At 44.8% G+C, this 20,617-nt stretch overlaps 1 non-coding gene across 1 annotated transcript; it reads right to left on the minus strand.

Moving 5' to 3' along the window:
- Positions 1-9,056: 9,056 nt before the first annotated feature.
- Positions 9,057-9,138, minus strand: trnal-uag. The gene has a single exon. It is a non-coding gene; the product is annotated as a tRNA-Leu (tRNA).
- Between the last annotated feature and the right edge of the window lie 11,479 nt (positions 9,139-20,617).

Genomic DNA, 20,617 nt, shown 5'->3' on the forward strand with positions numbered 1-20,617 from the left:
GCAAAAATGCCACAGGGTGTCCTAAAACAGACACCATACAAATGGGTTTCATGAACCTGGATTTCCAATCTGTGTCCAATGAGGCATTAGGCTCTGACACAAGGAGACTGCTGGGGGGGGCAGTAGAACTTTGGGGGTAGCGTGAAAAAGAGGTACATGTACTGTAAAATCAGAGATGTCACATAAGCTGAACATATTTCTCTTCTGCCTGCATTTTAATTGCTAATTTGCCCCATGAATAGAATGGATGCCAGTGGAAGGGCCCTATGCCTAAATTGCCTATTTATTGACTTCTTCATAGTCTGCCCCAGGCTCCTCGGACACTTTCATCTGCCTTTTTTTTAAACACTAAAACATTGCATGAATAAAAGTGTTATATAAGTGCTAAGACCGACGAGCAGCAGCCATGACAGTTCTGAGATTATGGGACATGAGTGCCCATGGCTGTTTGCACCCAGCAACTGATTTTATACCAGATTTGCATGGGGGTGCGTGTTTTTAACACCTTCTAATTTATACCCAAAAGGAACAGTAGACACAGAGCAATTGGGCGTAACTAGATGTTACAGGCCCCACAGCAAATTCAATTTGGGGCCCCCTAGACACTAGTAAACATTAGTTAATTGACCTGTTCTACCAAGATATATTGAAATTTCTCATTTTCAAGATCATTTTCTGGCCCCCCTACACTACAGGGCCTTCTGCAACCGCAGGGTCTGCTTCCTCTCTAGTAACACCCCTGCAGAGCAGCTCCCAGCAGTGACAGATACAGGAACGGTACAAAGTGTTTCATCAAAATACATTTATTATGAGTGTATTGTGGGGCGGTGCTACTCTGTTGCAGGAAGAGCGAGAAGTCTTCAGTCAGGGAGAGCATTCTGCAGCCGGACAATAGATTCCTGCCATCCCAGGGAGAGCAGCATTTCAGCCACACTTGGCCTGTGCTAGAGAAACACAGATAAACAGGACAGGGTTACTGTCACATTCAGTGTCGGACTGGCCCACCAGGATACCACGAAAACCTCCGGTGGGCCCAGGTGTCAGTGGGCCCTCCTGCTCCTGACCATTTGGCCTGTTTCATGGTCATTCCCTATTTCTGAAGGGGAAGAGAGAGGAGAAATAGATGGAAGAATAGATGCTAGCATGTAAATAAAAGAGACTAGGAGAAGGTTGGGTGAGGAAAGGAGGAAAAATAGTTTGGAGAGTGGGCCTAGGGCCTAAGGTTCTCTGGTGGGCCCCTGAGGTCCCAGTCCGATACTGGTCACATTTAACATAACGGGGCAAAATTAGTAAGAGGTAGGCCCTGGCATTTCAAGTACACAGTGGCCCAAAAAATCTGCACAGGTCCAATAAATAGTGACTGTCTATAGCATCTTAAAGCAGCCCCTCTGGCATTTGCCAGAAACACAGATTGCCAGTCTGGGCCTATCCCATAAAACTGTAGGAGAAGAGCTGAGAAAATTAGAAAATGGTTGGGGAGCTAAGAATAATAATCAGAAGAATAGGGGCATGGCCTGTATAAGGACCCAGTAGAATGCACATCCCTTGAGCTCCATTTGGGGGGCCTATAATCCTGCCCTAATTCTGCCTTACTGGTGCCCCAGAGCAGCCACAGGACCTAGGGTGGCTCCCTTAACACGCTGATAGCCTGATTCGTGTGGATGGGATGAAACAAAGCCACCACAAGGAGAGCACAAACCCGACCAGCCATGATGAGCCAAGATGGCTCTGAACTCAGTAAGGCGCACAATGTTCCAACGCTATCTGTAAGCAAAGGAGATGCAGTCGCCCACAAGCTAGAACAGTTTGCACAAACTCCCCTACCTCAACACTCCCTGAGAGGTAGGTTACCCACACCATCCATGCCATCACCTCAGCCAGGTAATACAGAGGCACCAACCACATCTAACGAGCCTGTCCAGCAGGGCCGCCATCAGGGAGGGAAAGGGGGTACAATTGTGGTTGGCTCTGTGAAATCTTGTTTTGTAAGGAGGCCCCGTTGCGCCATGAAAGTTATACAAATTGCATAAGTTACACATAAAGTTACACCAAAACTTATACAATTTACATCACTTTCTCAAAAATTGCTTAGAAAACTTCGTAACTTGCCTAGAAACTTAAGTATCTTGCGTATCAAGCAAAAGACAATGCACAGAAGCTTTGCAGGGACAAATTTCACAGTCCCCAATGCTTTAAATAACTTTAAGTAAATTCCACTGCTCCCAATGAACTGACTCACTTATTAGCTCATTAATTATTTATTGTAACTATTTATATGAACTGCTTATTAACAGAGTAACATCAGCTGTTTATATTGGGATCTATTTACTATTCTACATGATACCCAACAGGGGAATGACTAGTTATTGGGCCCCACAGCAATATCATTGGGCCCCTTTAACTTACGCAGCTTATGTAACTTATGCAAAAAGTCATGTAACTTCCTTATCAAGCAATGACAGCACAGAGCAGGGGCAGGTATGTAGGAAGGGGTTAAACTTAGGGCAAACTCCACTGACCCTCCATAAACTAAATTATTTATTTGCACATTTATCAATGGAACCCTTTATATGAACTGCTTATAATAGAGTAACATCAGCTGTTTATATTGTGCAAGGGACGTGGCCAAAATTTTGGTTCATGGGGGCCCAGTATAAATAACTTGTGCAAATCCGGCCCTGGAGGTACTTAATGCCATTACAGACAATCGTGCTGCATTAATAACTGGGATTGACAAACTAAAAACTGACTTTGCAGTCCTTAAGCACGATGTGCAAATAATAAGGGAACAAACAGGCTGAGCAGAGAATAGGGGACCGAGAGGGCAATGTAAACCCTCTACCTGGGCACATAAACTCTGAAAAAGAAATAAAAGCAACTACACCTGCAGATAAATTCTGGAGATTCTGGAGTCTGTACTGGGCCAATCACCAAGATATAATTGAAACTATTCAAAATAGTATAGATACATACCCAGCAACAAACCTGGAAGATACCCCTCCAGGATGCACTAAAAGCATTTATCGGGGTAATTCATAAGCAATATTAAAGCTCACAATTTAAATATGGCAGCTGATAGCTCTCACAAATCCTAAAAAGTGAGGAAAGCGAAGGCCAAATATGTATCTGAACCCACTGACAGCAGAAAACGTGAATGGCAGCAGTGCCAAGAAGCCTTTAACCTAGCCCAGATAGAGCTCACCAAAACACACACCCTCTTCCAAAGAGCAAACATATTTGAGCTAGGAGACAAGACAGGGAAACTTCTGGCAATTCTATCTAGGGACAACACCATAAATGCCTCTATCCCAGCTATAAAGTTGCCCAGTGGGGAGGTTATCTCCTCCTATAGGAAATAAATCAGGCTTTTACAAACCTCAGAGGACCTGAAACTCTACCTAGACTCCCTGAAACTCCCCACACTCTCCCAAGAAGCATCCCAACAACTAGCACAGGACATTACACCATCGGAGGTGGAATCTGCAATAATCGCCCTCTCTTCGGGGAAGACACCAGGTTTAGATGGCATGACAGGGGAATGGTACAAACAACACACAAACAATTAGCGCCCCTTTTAGCCCACCTATACAATGGGATAACAAAGAGGAATCCTTTACTACAGTCTATGAGAGAAACACTGATAATCCTTATACCTAAACCGGAAAAGTACCCAGTGTTACGTTCCTCTTACAGAACAACTTCACTAATACATGTTGATGCAAAAGTACTGGCCACTAGGTTGGCTAAGCACTTAGTGGACATAATATCGCCAGACCAGACAGGCTTTATACACGGAAGGTCGACTGACACTAAAATCTGGATTCTCTTTACAAACACAATAACTGTAGTTGTCTCCCTTAACAATGAAAAGGCCTTCGATTCCATGGAATGGGAATATTTATGGACTACATTAAAAAAGATGGGAATACACTCCACATTTATCACTTGGATTCAGACCTTATATACCCTCCCAACAGCTACGGTCTGCACCAACTCCAAATTGTTTTTTTCAATCAGAAGGGGTACCAGATAGGGGTGCTCACTGTCGCCCCTGTTATTCCCATCTTTTTTTAATCACATTAGGTGGAAGGGCCTACGAATTTGGATTCACATAGATCTAACTGAATTTACAAGCTTAATATCAACCCTATTTTGAGATACCTAGAAAACCCTGATCCATACAGAAGAACTCAAAAAACCTCTTTCATTGTTCTATGCCCAGTTAATGATGGCAGGTAGCACAACCCTACCTAAATTACATGCTAGGTGGCAGCAAGATCTTCCCCAACTTACTTCTGACTAATGGGGAGATGTTCTAGAGCAGTGCTGTCCAACTTCTGTTGTACCGAGGGCCGGAATTTTTCCGACCTACGTGGTGGAGGGCTGATAATGGAAGCCAGTTTTGGCCACTCCCCTTTTTGAAACCGCACCCACTTGAAACCACACCCATGTTATCACATGACCATACCCATATTAATGGTTATAGTACAGCAAAAACCTGCCATACTCTGCCTTCCCTACCCTGCCTGTGTGTGCCATACTCTGCCTTCCCTACCCTGCCTGTGTGTGCCATACTCTGCCTTCCCTACCCTGCCTGTGTGTGCCATACTCTGCCTTCCCTACCCTGCCTGTGTGTGCCATACTCTGCCTTCCCTACCCTGCCATACTTTCACTGTGTGCCATTCTTGGCTGGTTTGTGCCATACTTGGCCTGTGTGTGCCATACTCTGCCTTCCCTACCCTGCCTGTGTGTGCCATACTTTCACTGTGTTTGCCATTCTTGGCTGGTTTGTGCCATACTTGGCCTGTGTGTGCCATACTCTGCCTGTGTGTGCCATACTCTGCTTGCCCTATGATGCCTGTGTGTATGGCACACACAGGCAGCCTACAGTGACACAATGCTGGCAATGCTCCTACAGTCTGCACAATAACTATATATTAAAAAACTTTTTAACTGAAGTACCACCTCAGTATATGTTCTTTTTGTAGTGTGCAGGGATTATTTGTGGGTTTCTACTGCTCCTGAGGTGTGAACAGGTGAACAATGGGGGTGATTACAGCCTGAGCCTGAGGTGTGAACACTGCAGAGATTAAAAGGTGTGAACAACACAGGGGATTACATATTTAAACAATACAGCCTGATTAGAGCCTGAATCTGAGGTGAGAACCATGCAGGGGGCCAGTTAATCACAGTACTGATACCATTTAAAGCTTACACAAGAGTAAGCCATCAAAGCAGCCAGACAGGTGGGGGGCCACACAGAGGGGGGCCGCCAGTTGGACAGCACTGTTCTAGAGTCCTCCATTGAGGGGGTCATTAGTAGCAGGGATAGATTAAAGCAGCTAAAATACCATCAGCATATATACCTCACACCCCAAAGGTTACATAAAATGAAACAGGACAGGAGTGCCCTAGATGCTATTATTCCCCGGCTGACTTTCTGCACATGGTCTGGACCTGTTCACAGGCACAATACTTTAGGGGAAGATAACTTCTATTATAAGGGACAGAACAGGCCTGGTGCTCCCACTGGACCCAACAGTGATACTGCTTTACCAGGCAGAAGACCTGTCACCCAGGGGAGCCGATAGAACATTTATATTTTTATACTGTGTATGTATGCTAAAAAGACAATTCCTCTATACTGGAAATCATCTGGGGGCCCAAAAATCACAGCATGGGCAGCTATGATCGATTAAGCTGCTCCTCTATAAAAGCTCACATATACGACCCCCTCAAGACCCCTAAATCTACCCTAAGCCAGGGATAGGTCCATCCCTACTGTTTACCCACATCCTAATACTTCTTAGGGTAAAGTAATACGGTCCCAACACCGTTGTTAAATAGCAGTTAATGTATGTTCTGATACAAATGGCGCTGGAATGCTTTCTTCTTTCCTCGTTACTTTATTTAATTTTCTTGTACAACAAGCGCAAATGATAATGCAATCATTATACTGTGAAAATATGTACATTTAAAAGTTTTCAATAAAAGATTTGTTAAAAAAATAAGAAGCGGAAGAATACACTGAAGTCGAAGAACAGTTTGTTGGGTTTTCAAACCAACATAATAATGAATTCCTGTTACTCTGTAATAATAAAACAGGAGCTTGTTATTGATGGGAATTAATCTGCATCAATCCATATTGAGGGCAAAACAATGCTACTGGGTTTATTTAATGTTTCAGTGATTTTAAGCAGAGTTAAGGTAAGGTATTCCTAATATGGAGAGTGTCAATACTGTCTTTTATTCCCATCCGCATTCAAGTTCACCATTGAAGGAAATATCTCATGATACACAACTTCTCCAAACATAAATAGAATCTCCAAACATAAATGGAATCATCTTCAACCAACATTTCAGAGCGGTATGCTTGCCAGAAACAGCTGGCAGAATCCATCATGGCCGCACCTCCTGCCCACGCAGAGCCACGCGGAGCAGTTTCATAGCGCTGCTGTACTTTGTGTCTTTCACTTGTTTCAGCTGCTTCCTCAGTTCCCCATTTAATGTTTCCGGGGTGAAGCCACTGTCATTCTCTTGCAGGAGTCTGAAGGAGAAAAAGAGATCACCGTTATTTTGATACTGAGACAAATATAAATATATCCCTAATCTGAGGATATTTCTGAATTTATAGGGTTTAAAGGGACACTAAACCCTGAAACACTGCTCAGCCTCCTAACTCAGTTGCTGCTGGACTACAGCTCCCAGCATACTTTAACATAATATCAAGGAAAAGGCATTTTGGGAGCTGTAGTCCGGCAACACCAGGATTTTCCAAAGATCTCAGCTCGCCAGCAGCTGTATTCACATGGGTCCCAGCCCTAATGGCGCTTATAGTCTTAGGTCCCTATCAGCTGCTGTGACTACTTACCTGTGTAATCTTTAAATGGTATCAGTAGTGAGATTAAGTGGCCCCCTGCATAGTTTGCACCTCAGATCCAGGCTGTAATCCCCTTGTGTTGTTTAAACATGTAATCCCCTGTGTTGTTCACACCTTTTAATCCCTGCATTGTTCACACCTCAGGCCCAGACTGTAGGAGCAGTGGCAGCATTGTGTCACTGTATGCTGCCTGTGTGTGCCATACTATGCTACCTATGTGTGCCATACTCTGCCTGCCCTATGCTGCCTGTGTGTGCCATACTCTGCCTGCCCTATGCTGCCTGTGTGTGCCATACTCTGCCTGCCCTATGCTGCCTGTGTGTGCCATACTCTGCCTGCCCTATGCTACCTATGTGTGCCATACTCTGCCTGCCCTATGCTGTCTGTGTGTGCCATACTCTGCCTGCCCTATGCTGCCTGTGTGTACCATACTCTGCCTGCCCTATGCTGCCTGTGTGTGCCATACTCTGCCTGCCCTATGCTGCCTGTGTGTACCATACTCTGCCTGCCCTATGCTGCCTGTGTGTGCCATACTCTGCCTGCCCTATGCTGCCTGTGTGTACCATACTCTGCCTATCCTATGCTGCCTGTGTGTACCATACACACAGGCAGCCTAGGGCAGGCAGAATATGGCGGGCAGGCAGAGTATGGCATACACAGGCAGCATAGGGCAGGCAGAGTATGGCACACACAGGCAGCATAGGGCAGGCATAATATGGCACACACAGGCAGGGTAGGGCAGACAGAGTATGGCACACACAGGCAGCATAGGGCAGGCAGAGTATGGCACACACAGGAAAGGTAGGACAGGCAGAATATGGCACACACAGGCAGCATAACACAGCGCTGGATTTCTAATCCGGGCACCCAAGGCCGCCCCCCATTCGTCGCAACATTTAAACTCACATACAGAGCATTGGGGAGATGTCCCCATTGCTCCATATGGGAGCAACATTTTACATTTTCTTTGTGGCGGGGTGGCATGCCGCCCCTAAATTTGTGCCGCCCCAAACCCTGGCCTGCACACACAGGCAGGGTAGGGCAGGCAGAGTATGGCACACAGGCAGATTAGGGCAGGCAGAGAATGGCACACACAGGCAGGGTAGGGCAGGCAGAGTATGGCACACACAGGCTGGGAAGGGCAGGCAGAGTATGGCACACACAGGCAAATTAGGGCAGGCAGAGAATGGCACACACAGGCAGGGTAGGACAGGCAGAGTATGGCACACACAGGCAGCATAGGGCAGGTAACTACTATTATTTCCCCCAACCTGAGTGCAGGCTCTATTAGGCCACACCTCTGGTGGAGGAAACAATATAGGGGTTATGTGTGCCATTTAAGCACCCCATTCAATAGCCAGGAAGCAGCCACTAAGAAATGAGTTCTGCCTAAATGGAATAAGGTGGTCATCCAGGGACAGGGCTGCCCTCAGGTCCAAAATATTCCTCCCAGTAGTTCAGTTCAGTGTTGGACTGGGGCAGCAGTGGCCCACAAGGGCTGCGACTTAAAGGGTCCCCCTTACAATTTCCTGACATATGCCTCCTGAGTGAGCCCACATGTGCTGCTTTGCCATGTTACTCCCCTAGGCCCGCCACCTACTGTGCCTCCTCACACATATCCCCCCAAAGCACATCATGCACTTGTTCTTCTAGCTGCCTCCTCCACCCCATAGCGCCTACATAACGCGCTCACTTGTGCCTACAGACACCTGGGGAGGGTGCTGGAGATTCAAATAACTTTTAGAATTTGAAGCCTGTGAAGTCCCCTGTGCTCCGAGTGTCTTTAGGAACAAAGAGATAGACATGCAGCTGGGCGCCATACCTCCCTGAAAAACTTGCTGCCCTAGGCCCAGGCCTTCCCACAAATCTGTGCCACAATCTCCCTCCACAGAGAGTGGCGTAGGGACAGTCAGCAGCTACAAAGCTCTGATCATTTGTTTTATGCCAAAAATGAATAAAAGTGAGTGGAATCCAGGGTGTGGGCTGGGAGGTTCTTTACTAATGATTTACTTTCTGGGGTATTTAGAACCTGGCAATACTAAAACTACTGCACTGTGGAAGAAAGGGTAAAACGTGATCCAAGTGCTCTTATATTTGATTTCTCTTGCATTATTAATACAAGAGAAAATGAATTTGTACCTTTGGACTGGGGGAAAAAAAAGAAATAAAGGCAATATGGCAGCGGTGGGATTCGAACCCACGCCATCGAAATGACTGGAGCCTAAATCCAGCGCCTTAGACCACTCGGCCACGCTACCATTCCAGTTATAGAGTTTCAATATGATTTATAAATGAGAACCCAAAGGTGCACTTGTTCCCTCCCGGTACCGGTTCCGGTACAGATGGGTTTATTGCCGAGTTCCCAGCTGAGCACGGATTCTCCCTGCGTTCTTTCTTTTTCAGTCTGTCAGAACGATTGCTTCACTTGTTCTGCTGATTGAATGCGCAATTGCGCAAACTGCCACACGGTGGCGATCTCTGCTCTATTTAAATTGGTTGCGCTTACAACAGTTGCAGCTGAAGTTCCCTGCTATGTATAACGATGCCCCCGCTGATTTAGAAGCTTCTGAAATCGCACAGATGAAATCCATACTGGTTTCTCAGCCTGTCTTGTTTTTATGGATTCTAGAGTAGAACGAAAATCAGTCGCGAATATTGCCACAAGGTGGCGCCATTGATTTAGTTTAGAAAAACTTGGCCATTGGGCGTAATATAGGGAAAAGGCCCAGTTCCTGGGGACCCAGCGGGCACTATGGGGTTGCGGCTGCTTTGGAGATTGCTGTTTTGGGGTCCATTAATGTCTAATTAAACCTCCTAACAGGAACACATGCCTCTGTATGTTGCACAGCAAGCCACAAAGGGGGGTAGAATCTTACTACTAAGCCAAGTCAGACACCAAAAGGAACAGACATTACATATCCTCTGTCTTCTAATCATCTCCTTATGCAATCACTGTGCCAAAATCTCCCTTTCTTGGCTACCTTCACCACCAGTGGCAGAATTAACTAATGTAGGGACCCAAAGGGTTAATCTGCCCTATGGCTTTAAACCCTACCACTTCCTGATTTAACTCTTACTGGGCAAAGAGCCATGTATCAGTTTATAGTTATGCACTTATACCTATTGGTTATTTTGGTTGATCACACCCCTTGCAAGCTCATATAGTGTTTAGCAAGGAGGTGTGGCTTCCTCTTTGGCTGCCTTCTGAATCTCAAAGAACAGCTCCACTGAGCCTGGGATCAGAATAGGCCCCAGTAAAGCCTTATTGCCCTAGAGTTACCATCCTATACTCTAGAGAAGTCAGGGACAGGGACCCCGTGAACGAGGACCAGTTAGATAGTTACTCTTGTAAGATCACTCTCTATGAGAGTGAGATAGAGAGGGAAGGAAGCAAGACCAGCTTTTTGACTCCACCAAGGAAAGTAGCTGGGAGTACCCTTCCATGTAGGCAATGTTGCTTCAGCATAGGGCCACGGTTCTAGACATAGGAGACAGGCAGTATCTCAACCAGGTTCCACAGTCGGCTGTAGGACTCTCAAGCCAGGGGTTATCAACCTGAGGACTGAGGTATCTATCCTGACTGCTTCCAAAGGGGTGCCAAGCTGCCCAGGTGGATTTACCCTGCCCAGACTCCAAAAAGAGGTGGGATAAACCGGTGGCATCCTCTCTTGTTGTCCTCAGAGTGTACTATAATTAACATCTATATCTGCATTGTGAGTGTAACCCTGCTGATTCATTTGTCTCTGACAATAAACTGTAATATAGTTCAACTGCAAGAACCTTCTGGCATCCATCTTTGCTAAATTGCACTGCACACAGCTACACTGAGTTGTACACCCTTGCTCTGCATGGTTTCTTCCATATAGCGAAGGCCCATCCTGTCTAAGAGAGTCGCATGTACCCAGGGCCGGAACTAGGGGTAGGCAGAGTAGGTGCCTGCCTAGGGCGCAATCACTGGGGGGGGCGCACGTTAAAGGGGAAAGAATTTTTTTTTTTTTTAGTACTAGTATTTTATTAGTTATCTTTGCCTTTAATAAACCGCCGCCCCCAACCCCCCTCTGGCACGATGTATGACTTGTATGACCCAGAAGTACTCCCCACCCCTCTCCTTACCGGTGCTCACCTCTGTGTTCATGTTGGTGCTGTGCGCATGCGCAGAAGTAGTGGCGCGTCCTTACGCATGTGCGTCATTTATACAATGGGACAAACGCTGAGGGACAGAAGCTCTGGGGTCCTATGGTGTGTGCCACACTGTGGGAAAACCTGAGGCCTGAGTAGGACCTGGCTGGGAGTTCTCTGACGCTGCAGGCTGCTGGTACAGGAAGGGGGCAATTCTTGATTGCTGCTGCTGGCACAGGTACAAATGATTTGGGGGGGGGCGCTAATTGAAGCCCTTGCCTAGGGTGCCAAAATACCTTGGCCCGGCCCTGCATGTACCCCATGCTCTAAACCAGTGATCCCCAACCAGTGGCTCAGGGGCAACATGTTGCTCCCCAACTCCTTGGATGTTGCTCTCAGTGCCCCCAAACCAGGTAGTTATTTTTGAATTCCTGACTTGGGGGCAGGGGCGGGCCAAGCCGACCGGGCGCCCTAGGCAACCCGATCGGCCAACTCCGCCCCCCGAACGGCGCATGCGTGCCAATGCACAGGAGGAGGTGCAGGGGGGCGGGGCGGTTAGTCGGTCATTGCCTCCGCCGCTAATGACAAGCGGCGGAGGCAATGACAAATTAGCACTAGGGGTAGGCAGGAGAGGCTCCTGCCTGGCGCCCCTAAATCGTTGCGCCCTAGGCAGCTGCCTCTTCTGCCTACCCCTAGTTCCGGCCCTGCTTGGGGGCAAGTTTTAGTTGAATAAAAACAAGATTTACTACCAAATTAAGCCCCTGTAAGCTGATAGTGTGCATAGAGGCTGCCTAATAGCCAATCACAACCCGTATTTGGCACCTCCATGAACTTTGTGTTGCTCCCCAAGTGTTTTTACATTAGACTGTGGCTCTCAAGTAAGAAAGGTTGGGGACCCCTGCTCTAAACCATACTAGCCTTGGTTTGACTATTTTATAGCCAAATAGGGGTTACACTACTGTGTTGGGAATGGGTTCAACTGTACCAGGGGCCACACCATGGGGCCCACAGAAGGTGCAGTGGATGCACACAAGTCTTTATCAGCTCCAGCCTGGCACTTACTCTGAGCCTGGAACTGGTCTTTGCACAAGGAAGATCATCTCTGTTTTTTTGCATAAAGAAAGAGTCATTTTATGCGACTCCCCTATTGTATTTTTTTCATTTCAATTGAAAGCAGTGTGTGTCCTGCTCTCACAATTTCTTTCTCTGCTTTCCCTGACTACATATGCATATACTGACAGAAGAGTGCAAGGCATTTTGGGAATTTTAGTCTAGGCAGGCTGAGAACTGCTTTCTGATTGATTGTAAGCTGGAAAACTAAATAAAATTGCAAAGGACATAAAGTGATGTTTGGGAGGCAGAGCACATTTTAGGGTGGGGAAATTACATCTGTGGGTCAATGAAGTAAAGATGGCCATTGACACCCTGATTTCAGGCCAGATATCAGTCGGGCAGGCCCATCGTTAGGGACCGATATTGAAAGCTAGAATCTGCCCGTGTATGGCCACCTTTACAGGCAGTATTGCAATGGCTGCTTCCCTGCAGGTACACATCCTTTGCTGCTAGAAACTGCTCACTGGTGCAAGTGACAAAACACCCTGTGTGATATTACCCTTAAGGCTGGGGAGGTTGGTCTCACAGTCTGTAAATATACTCACTGCATTAGCTATATACTGCCCTCATGAGTAGAGTTGCCCCCTCACCACCCACTGTGCCCCCTAGTTGTCAAAAAATATAATTATAGATGAAATAAAATCCACCAAAGAGAATTCTACTGACCAAAAACTTATATAAACTTATAAATGCAAAAGAATTCACCATTGAGAGTGCTGATTCCCAGCACTATGTCTTGCCTGTATCTTACATATAGAGATAATTATGTCATATTTTTCTTCCTTATATGGCGCTGGCATCAGCACTTGTGCACTGCTGGGAAACTGTGTTTATTACTTCCAATTCCAATTGCAGAACAGGGAGCCTTAGTTACACAGATCAGCTGGGATTCTCATTGGAGGCTTTTTGGATTTTAAAGCAGCCGCTGGCTGTGGAGATTTGGGGAAAAGTTTTCAAAAAGTTTTATAGTGCAATATTACATCAGGACCAGACCAGCTGCACATGCTCCAATTTGGCAACCACCACCAGGAACCTGGCAGCCAGACATGGTGGACCTCAAAACCCCCACTTTTATACACTGCCTTCAATGATAAGGTATGGGGGAGTAGGGCTTAATTAGGGATGTGAGTTAGGTGGGGGGCCTCTGCAGGGGTCCAGTGATGAATACATCTCTTTCCTTGTCCTTTTTCACTTTTCAGAGAGGTTTCAATGAGTAAAGGTAGCCATACACCGGTAGATTTAAGTTGCCTATTTGGAACCCCAGACAGGCCTACCTGACTGATTTCTGGCCAAATGTTGATCAGGCAGGTTTGATTTATCCAAGGGCCAAACGATCAAAGGGCTTATTCTTAAGTAGACATATCAGTAGAAAGATCTGCAGCAAATGAGATGATCTTATAGTTTATGGCCACCTTAACCCAAAGAAACAATACAATACAATCCCTATAAACTGCTAAGTAGTACTGCCCCCTATATAAAGGATGCTAATAATAAGAATTCTTAACTAAAGATATGTGAGTTCATACGATTACCAGTGCAATACCAACACCATAATCACAGTAACAGTGGGGTAAATAACAGATGCATGGAGGCTTTTACAAAAGCATAGCAGACATCACACCCAAAGTTCCCTTGAATATTTGATTTTGTTTTTATACACTTCTTATTAGCGCTGCTAATAAATTTCTTATTTTTAATATGCCCTGATCTTGAACATGCTGTGTTTCCTTGCCTTGCTGTTTTATTTACCCCCGGCCACACGGAGTGTTTTCTGGCCCAAATCCACCTTTCACTGCTGGTCACAGGCTGTTGCCATTGAAGTCAACAAGAGGCAGCCCGGGGAGCGACAGGTGGAGAAAACACTACGTGTGCCACGAGACTCCAGCATGACTGAGCTGCTGCTCTGTAAGAAAAAGGGAAGACACTTAACCATTTCTTTATATTTTCATATGGTAGAACAAAACTGACCGCAATGTGTTTATATAAAGTGATTAGGCATCCCCTTTACCATATTGAACTTAGTGTCTAAGCGCACAAGCTGATATTTTGTATGCCATCATCATTCTAAAAAAAACAGTGCCATGGATACAGATAAACCTTTACCAGTGGATAGCAATATGGTAGCACCCTCACACAAACAAATATAAATATATTATACACAGAAAGAATTCTTGGTGCACTCACAAGAAGCTGGGTCTCTTGTTGTACTTGTCTAAAAGGAACTGGATGAAATATAAAGGAAATACAAGATTGCCTGATGCCCACCTGTTTTGTTTACCTGCTGCCCTTGGCTGGGGCTCCTGTGCCACTGTCCCAAGCATCCCCTGCACCTACTAAAGCTGGGCTCCTGTGCAGTACAGGGATCAGATTGTGTACCGCAAATGTGCTCACCCAGGGCGGCCCAGGGGTTAGCAGGTAAGACTAGGGTTGCCAACTCTGCTCTTTAATACTGGCCACATATTGATTTCACATCTGCATGGCTTATTAGTATCTAGGTTAATTGCTAAGTGGCCATGCAGGATGTGGATATAATATGTGGCCAGTATGAAAGGGGTGAGGTGGCAACCCTAAGGCTAGAACCTAGGTTTCCATATAAGGATTTCTTCTGTATTTTAGATCACTATTCCATAAGACTACAGTGGCCTAACTACCATACAGCAGCAAGGGGGCTTGGATCGCGGGGTCTGCTGCTACATCAAACTTGCCACCCACTTTCTGCAGGCATAATACATTCTTATATCTCCAGTTCTTACACTCATAACTGCTAATTAGTAATGTTCTCATTAAATATGTTAAATATTTGGCTAAGTGAGTTAGTTATATTGTAATGCTGTGACTATGCCACGCCAGATAGCTGGGTCAGGGTAGAAGCCAGGTGCACCCCATAGATCACACATTCTTACTTATGGTGCATTTTCTGAAAATGGCTTCTCCATGGAACACATGGTGAGAAGGGCACCGAGAAGGTCACCAAGAGTCATGGCTGGACCTAGCTTTGCCCCTGACTTCCAGGGTAACCATGTGGCATGGTGACGTCAGCAGGACTGAATATAATTACAAGGGCAGGTCAGGGAGCAAGTCCTGGGGCAAGGGCATCTCAGGTTACAGGGTATTGTGGGAAGTGCTTTAAATATACACAAGCAGAGAAAGTCTTACAAAACACTTGGGTTTCCAGTGTAAATGTTTGAGCTATCCACCTAAGAAGTCAGTAAATAGACAAATACACCCAGCCAGTGAATCAAAAAGAGAAATTCTGCTACTAATATACCTTTGCGCTCATGTCACGTGTCCACATTTGCAGTTACTAGTGTAGCTGCCCATATATTTTCACTGTTTGTGATGGGAGCACCCACGGGAGTGCAGTGGGTATCATTGCTAATGATTCTATTGCTCTTTTATGCCATATGGGGCTAAACATATGATCAAAGTTACGGTAGATAGAAAATGTAATGAAATGTTCTCCAAATGGAAATTGGAACCTGACGACAGAATAAATGCGAGGCTGCGTTTCTACAGTTAATGTTACTTTATGACACATTTTGTTTATGAGGGGCATCTCCTGTTCATCTTTCAGTTGTTCAATCGATTGCCTAGTTACTGTCTTAAAAAATCCCTAGCAACAAGATGGAAGACATTGTTAATGCCAAAACAGGGTAATGTGGATGTACTTAATTATATGAAAACTATGACCTGCAACATTTCTTCAATACCACTGTCTATAATCATACACAGATGCAGGGGATGCTGGGAAGAGAAGTCTGGGCACCAGAGGGAAAATATCTTCAGTGCTAAATGTCTTCAAGTGAGTGGATATGATGGAGAAGGAATGACTTAGAGAAGAGGGCCCCAACCTTTTTTACCTTTTTTTCAAATGTAACAAGAGTTGGAGAGCAATACAAGCATAAAAAAGTTCCTGGGACTGGCAAACATGGGCAGTGTTTATTTGGTAGCCTTTAAGTACTCTGGCAGCCCGTGTATACTTTGTAGCTCTATAAATGAAACATGATGTTTTCTAAACACAATATAACTCTTCAACTACTGGTGCTTTAATAGCTTCCCCTTATTACAAGTCACATAGTCAATTCTGGGTGCTCTGTCAATCTCACCTAGTAGAGACCCAGGATGTCCCATAGTGGCATTATTGTTAGGCCTCAGCAATGCCTGTAGGGCTACATATGGCTTCATCCTTGTCCCCATTTCTTATACATAACATTCGTTGTTCATCACAGCTTGTGGGCAGACAGCATGAATCCATAGCTTGTGGGTTTAGAACAGACAAATGGGGGGAGGTTACTGGCCTTTAAAACAACTGCTTCACTTAGCCAGTTTTACTGGCAAAGTAGTCATAATCACACTTAAGCTGGCCATACACACTAAGATTCCTCTCATCTTTGATCCAACAAATCTGTCAAATTTATTGTAAGGTTAGCGGGCACCAAACAAACGTACATCTAGCGATTTCTCATCCAACATCAGTCAAAAAATCGATTGGGCAAGTTTGAAAATTTTCATTTTTAACTATAGAATTTGCCCATTGTCCAACTGTTTGCAAGAACCCAGGGTCGGACTGGGGGGTGCAGGGCCCACCGGGGCTCCTGCCCCAGGGGCCCTGCAGGTGCCCCAGCCGCGTCCCCTAATCCTCCCCAGGGGCCCCCCTAACCCCCCCCGCAGGGCCCCCGCCTGACGTCCTCCCCGAGCGCGTAGAAATCGAACGCGTCGGGGAGGAACAGTCAGTAGGGGGAGCGCCGGCAAAGGTCGGACTGGGCCGCTGGGGCCCACCGGGATTTTTCCCGGTGTGCCGGTGGCCCAGTCCGACCCTGCAAGAACCCACGGAGCGGTTCAGTCACCAGCGACAGATCTCTGCTATCGCGGGCGACAAACCTCTCCAAAAAGGCTTACTACCAGCAACAATAAGAGTCGCCGGCGGAAAGCCCTTCGCATCACATCGGTAATCCGAAGTCACAAGAAGTTACCTGCAGGAGGAAACTTTGGGCGACTTCGGATTACCGAAGTGAGGTGACTCAACTGCTCCATGGGTTCTTCCCTTTAATGATAAGCTTGGTCCTATGAAAAATCTTAACGTGCATGGCCAGTTTTAGGGACTGCCCCAGGCAATTAAGGAGACCAACAACAATTAATTATCTACAAATAAATAAAGGTTTAAAAATGTTCTTATTATAATAACTACTCTAATGAACAGGACAGCCTGTATCAGTCAGTCTTTGTATGTTTCATGCATACACCCCTCTATTGTACATTACTGTGGCATATGGTATGGTGGTGCTTTATCAATACATGTTTATTATTAATAATAATAATGATAATAATACTAAAGGAGGGACCTGACCATGTATATGAGTAATACTTTAGGCCATATTTGTGTATAACTCGCTGCTGGCTAACCCAGCACAGCACCCTGGTGACAAGTACTCACATGCTGAAGAAGAAAGTTGTTGACAGGCATCAGTGCTTGTGGCATTCACCTCTTGTGATTTACAGCTGAGGCCTGGACGGACTGCACGGCATGCCAACTGCTAAAGGTCAAACCATGACTCCACATGGCCCTGTAGAGAAGATATTGAGCCAAACAGAACCAGGTTTGGAGATACCTTAGTTTAATTCAGTTGCCAGCTACTTTGAGAAATTCAATTTATCTCCATGTGCTTTAAGAGGCCCTATTACCACAATTAGCAACCAGTTACTTTGTAATGCATTTAATTTATTTTTTGTAAACACTGGGTTGCTAGAAGTCTGGTATTGGCAGTCTAAAACTGTAGTCTGACTCCTATTCCTCTTTTACAAATGTATCCAGGCAGCAGTGCTGTAAATTTCACTTTCCAAGAAATGACAGGATTGTGAGTGAATATCAAGAATCCCAGCCAAAAAGAAAAGCAAAACTAGTGTTTTTTTTTTTAATTATTCAGGTCTGTTTGTCCATACATTTGGGGCACATAACAATCTGGTAACTGTAGACTGAACTGGTAGTCCAATGTGCCCTGCCCATTAGGAGACACAGAGCCATAAATATGGACGTGCTAAAGAAGAAAGCAATTAACAGATCTAATTGCCTATGGCAGTCACTCTTTTTTTGTTTGTGATTTACAACTGCTGAGTTTGGCAGGGTCAAGCATTACAGAAGGGAAGTTTTTGAAGGTCAAACCTGGAATACACTTGGAGCTGCTCAAAAAGGACATTGCATTGTGAAGAACACACACTGATTTGGGGGAAATAGGTGTTTCAAAGGTAAGTGTGTACATATCCTAACGCCTGGATGGGTCCTAAATAAAAAAGTCATACACAACTGACACCAGCTGCAGAATTGGGATTTCGTCAGAACAGTGTCTCTTTAACTTGGCAAGAAATCCTATATAAAAACAGTGATTTTAATTCTCCAAAATGTGTCACTGAAATTACCCTTTATTTACAGGCTCTCTGACCACTGCAACCTCCAGCTGTGACTAAAACTGCAAACGTCTGCTTCATTTGTTCCATAGGCATTGTGGGAGGGAATACCTTTTCACATCCGCCTTTCCACAAAGTGTTGTTTTCAGAAAAGAAGCTAAAAGTAGAAAATGTAATGAAAATGAAATGAAATATGGGTCAGGACGTTTTGTCAATATTATTGGCAGCTCTGGTCTGACTTTGTTTGTTCATGTCCTGTGCAAGATCTTGACATCTCCATGCAAAGTTGCATAGGAGTCTGGCTACATTTTACCACAGAAACACAGAGCTGAAAAGTGGAAAATCTTACAGCAGTCTGCAATGTTAAAGGGGGAACTCTGGCTTCCAAACCAAATTTGTTAAACAGCCCCACACATCAGAGAAACCTCTAAAATCCCTATCAATGTAATCTGTTCCTTTAAAAAGTATGAACAAATACCATTTTTATATGCTGCAAAACAGTTCTTCTCTTTCTGTATCATTTGAAATTCTGGCAGCAGAGGAGGGACTAAAACACTGATTTCACAGAATTTCATGATTTATGTAATACTATGATTTGAAACAGTAACCTAATCCCGGCTCCCTGTTCCCCTGCTGATCTGGCTGACTACTTTGAGACTCAAATAAAATGTACATTACTTGACTGTCCTCAGCCTGCATCCTACAAATCCCACAATCCCTGTGCACACGTGATGTCAATAAGGAAAGGAACATGACACTGTCACAGCTTACAAACATCATGAAGGAACTACATAAGCCACAATACATTGCAGTGTGATGTTTCTTTCCTTATTGACATCACGTGTGCACAGGGATTGTGGGATTTGTAGGATGCAGGCTGAGGACAGTCGAGTAATGTACATTTTATTTGAGTCTCAAAGTAGTCAGACAGATTAGGTAACTGTTTCAAATCATAGTATTACATAAATCATGAAAGGCTTTTTTTTTTGGAGTTTTAAAAGTTTTGGAGTTTTGGAGTTTGGAGTTTTTGGAGTTTTGGAGTTTTAAAAGTTTACATAAAAGTTACATTAAATAACAAATGTAGACATCAGGGTTTTCTTATAATCAGAATGAAATATTAGAGAAATAAAGCAAATAAATATTTAGCCCTTCATGGTGTGTTTTGGTGTGCCTCCTATGCATCCTCTCTGCAGCTGCATTTTTTTAATGTATATTGCAAAGTTGCTTGAGATTGTTTTCTTTTCAGTTGTGTTTGGCTGGCGTCCCCTTTAAAAACATTTACAATGGAAGGCTCCTTTTTTGTTCCTACAGGGGGCATAATTTCACGGACGCTAATAAACAATAGCTTCAGTATACATTATATTCTGCTAAATGCAATGCTCAGTGCCACATATCTTCCTTTCTCTACTACTGATCTTGTCCATCCCACACCTTGTGTCTCAGTCTCATGCAGCCTTCTCCTTGTTGATTGTAAGCTCTTTTGAGGTCCCACTTTACCTTCTTATCGCTTTGCTATGGCAAAACCTAAACAGAGCTACTACAAACCCACATTCTAAATGCAGATGTCAAACTGACCAGCCCATAACTGTCAGGTTAAGATCATAAACCGTTTCCAAGCTCAGCTGTTACCTTCTGGAACACTAAGACATTATTTTGCCTAGTTCTGTGCTTATGGGCAAAGGCCCATACCTGGTGCACTCTTACCTTCCAATTTGTGCCTGTATGTTACCCAAACACTTAGTCTGTAAGCTCTACGGGGCAGGGACCTCCTTCCTACTGTGTCTCATACCACATGGCACTTACTCCCTGTGCATTTATATATATTTATTGTATTTATTATAACACTTGTCCTCCCTGTGTGTAATTTTGTATTTTGTAAGATTGTACAGCACTGCGTACCCTTGTGGTGTTTTCTAAATAAAGTTATACATACATACATACCTATCTGCACAATACCAGATGAACTGGAGTCTGCAAAATCAGAAATAGTTGTCTGGCTAAAATTTAACACAAAAGCTAAACAAACTAGGGGTTGCCCGTTGTTATGAACCCCAGTGAGCAAAATGTTTATATGCCAATGCCATGGGCCAGTGATTGTCTCCT

Source organism: Xenopus tropicalis, chromosome 9 (assembly GCF_000004195.4).
Source record: "Xenopus tropicalis strain Nigerian chromosome 9, UCB_Xtro_10.0, whole genome shotgun sequence".
In the NCBI taxonomy this organism is placed as follows: domain Eukaryota; kingdom Metazoa; phylum Chordata; class Amphibia; order Anura; family Pipidae; genus Xenopus; species Xenopus tropicalis.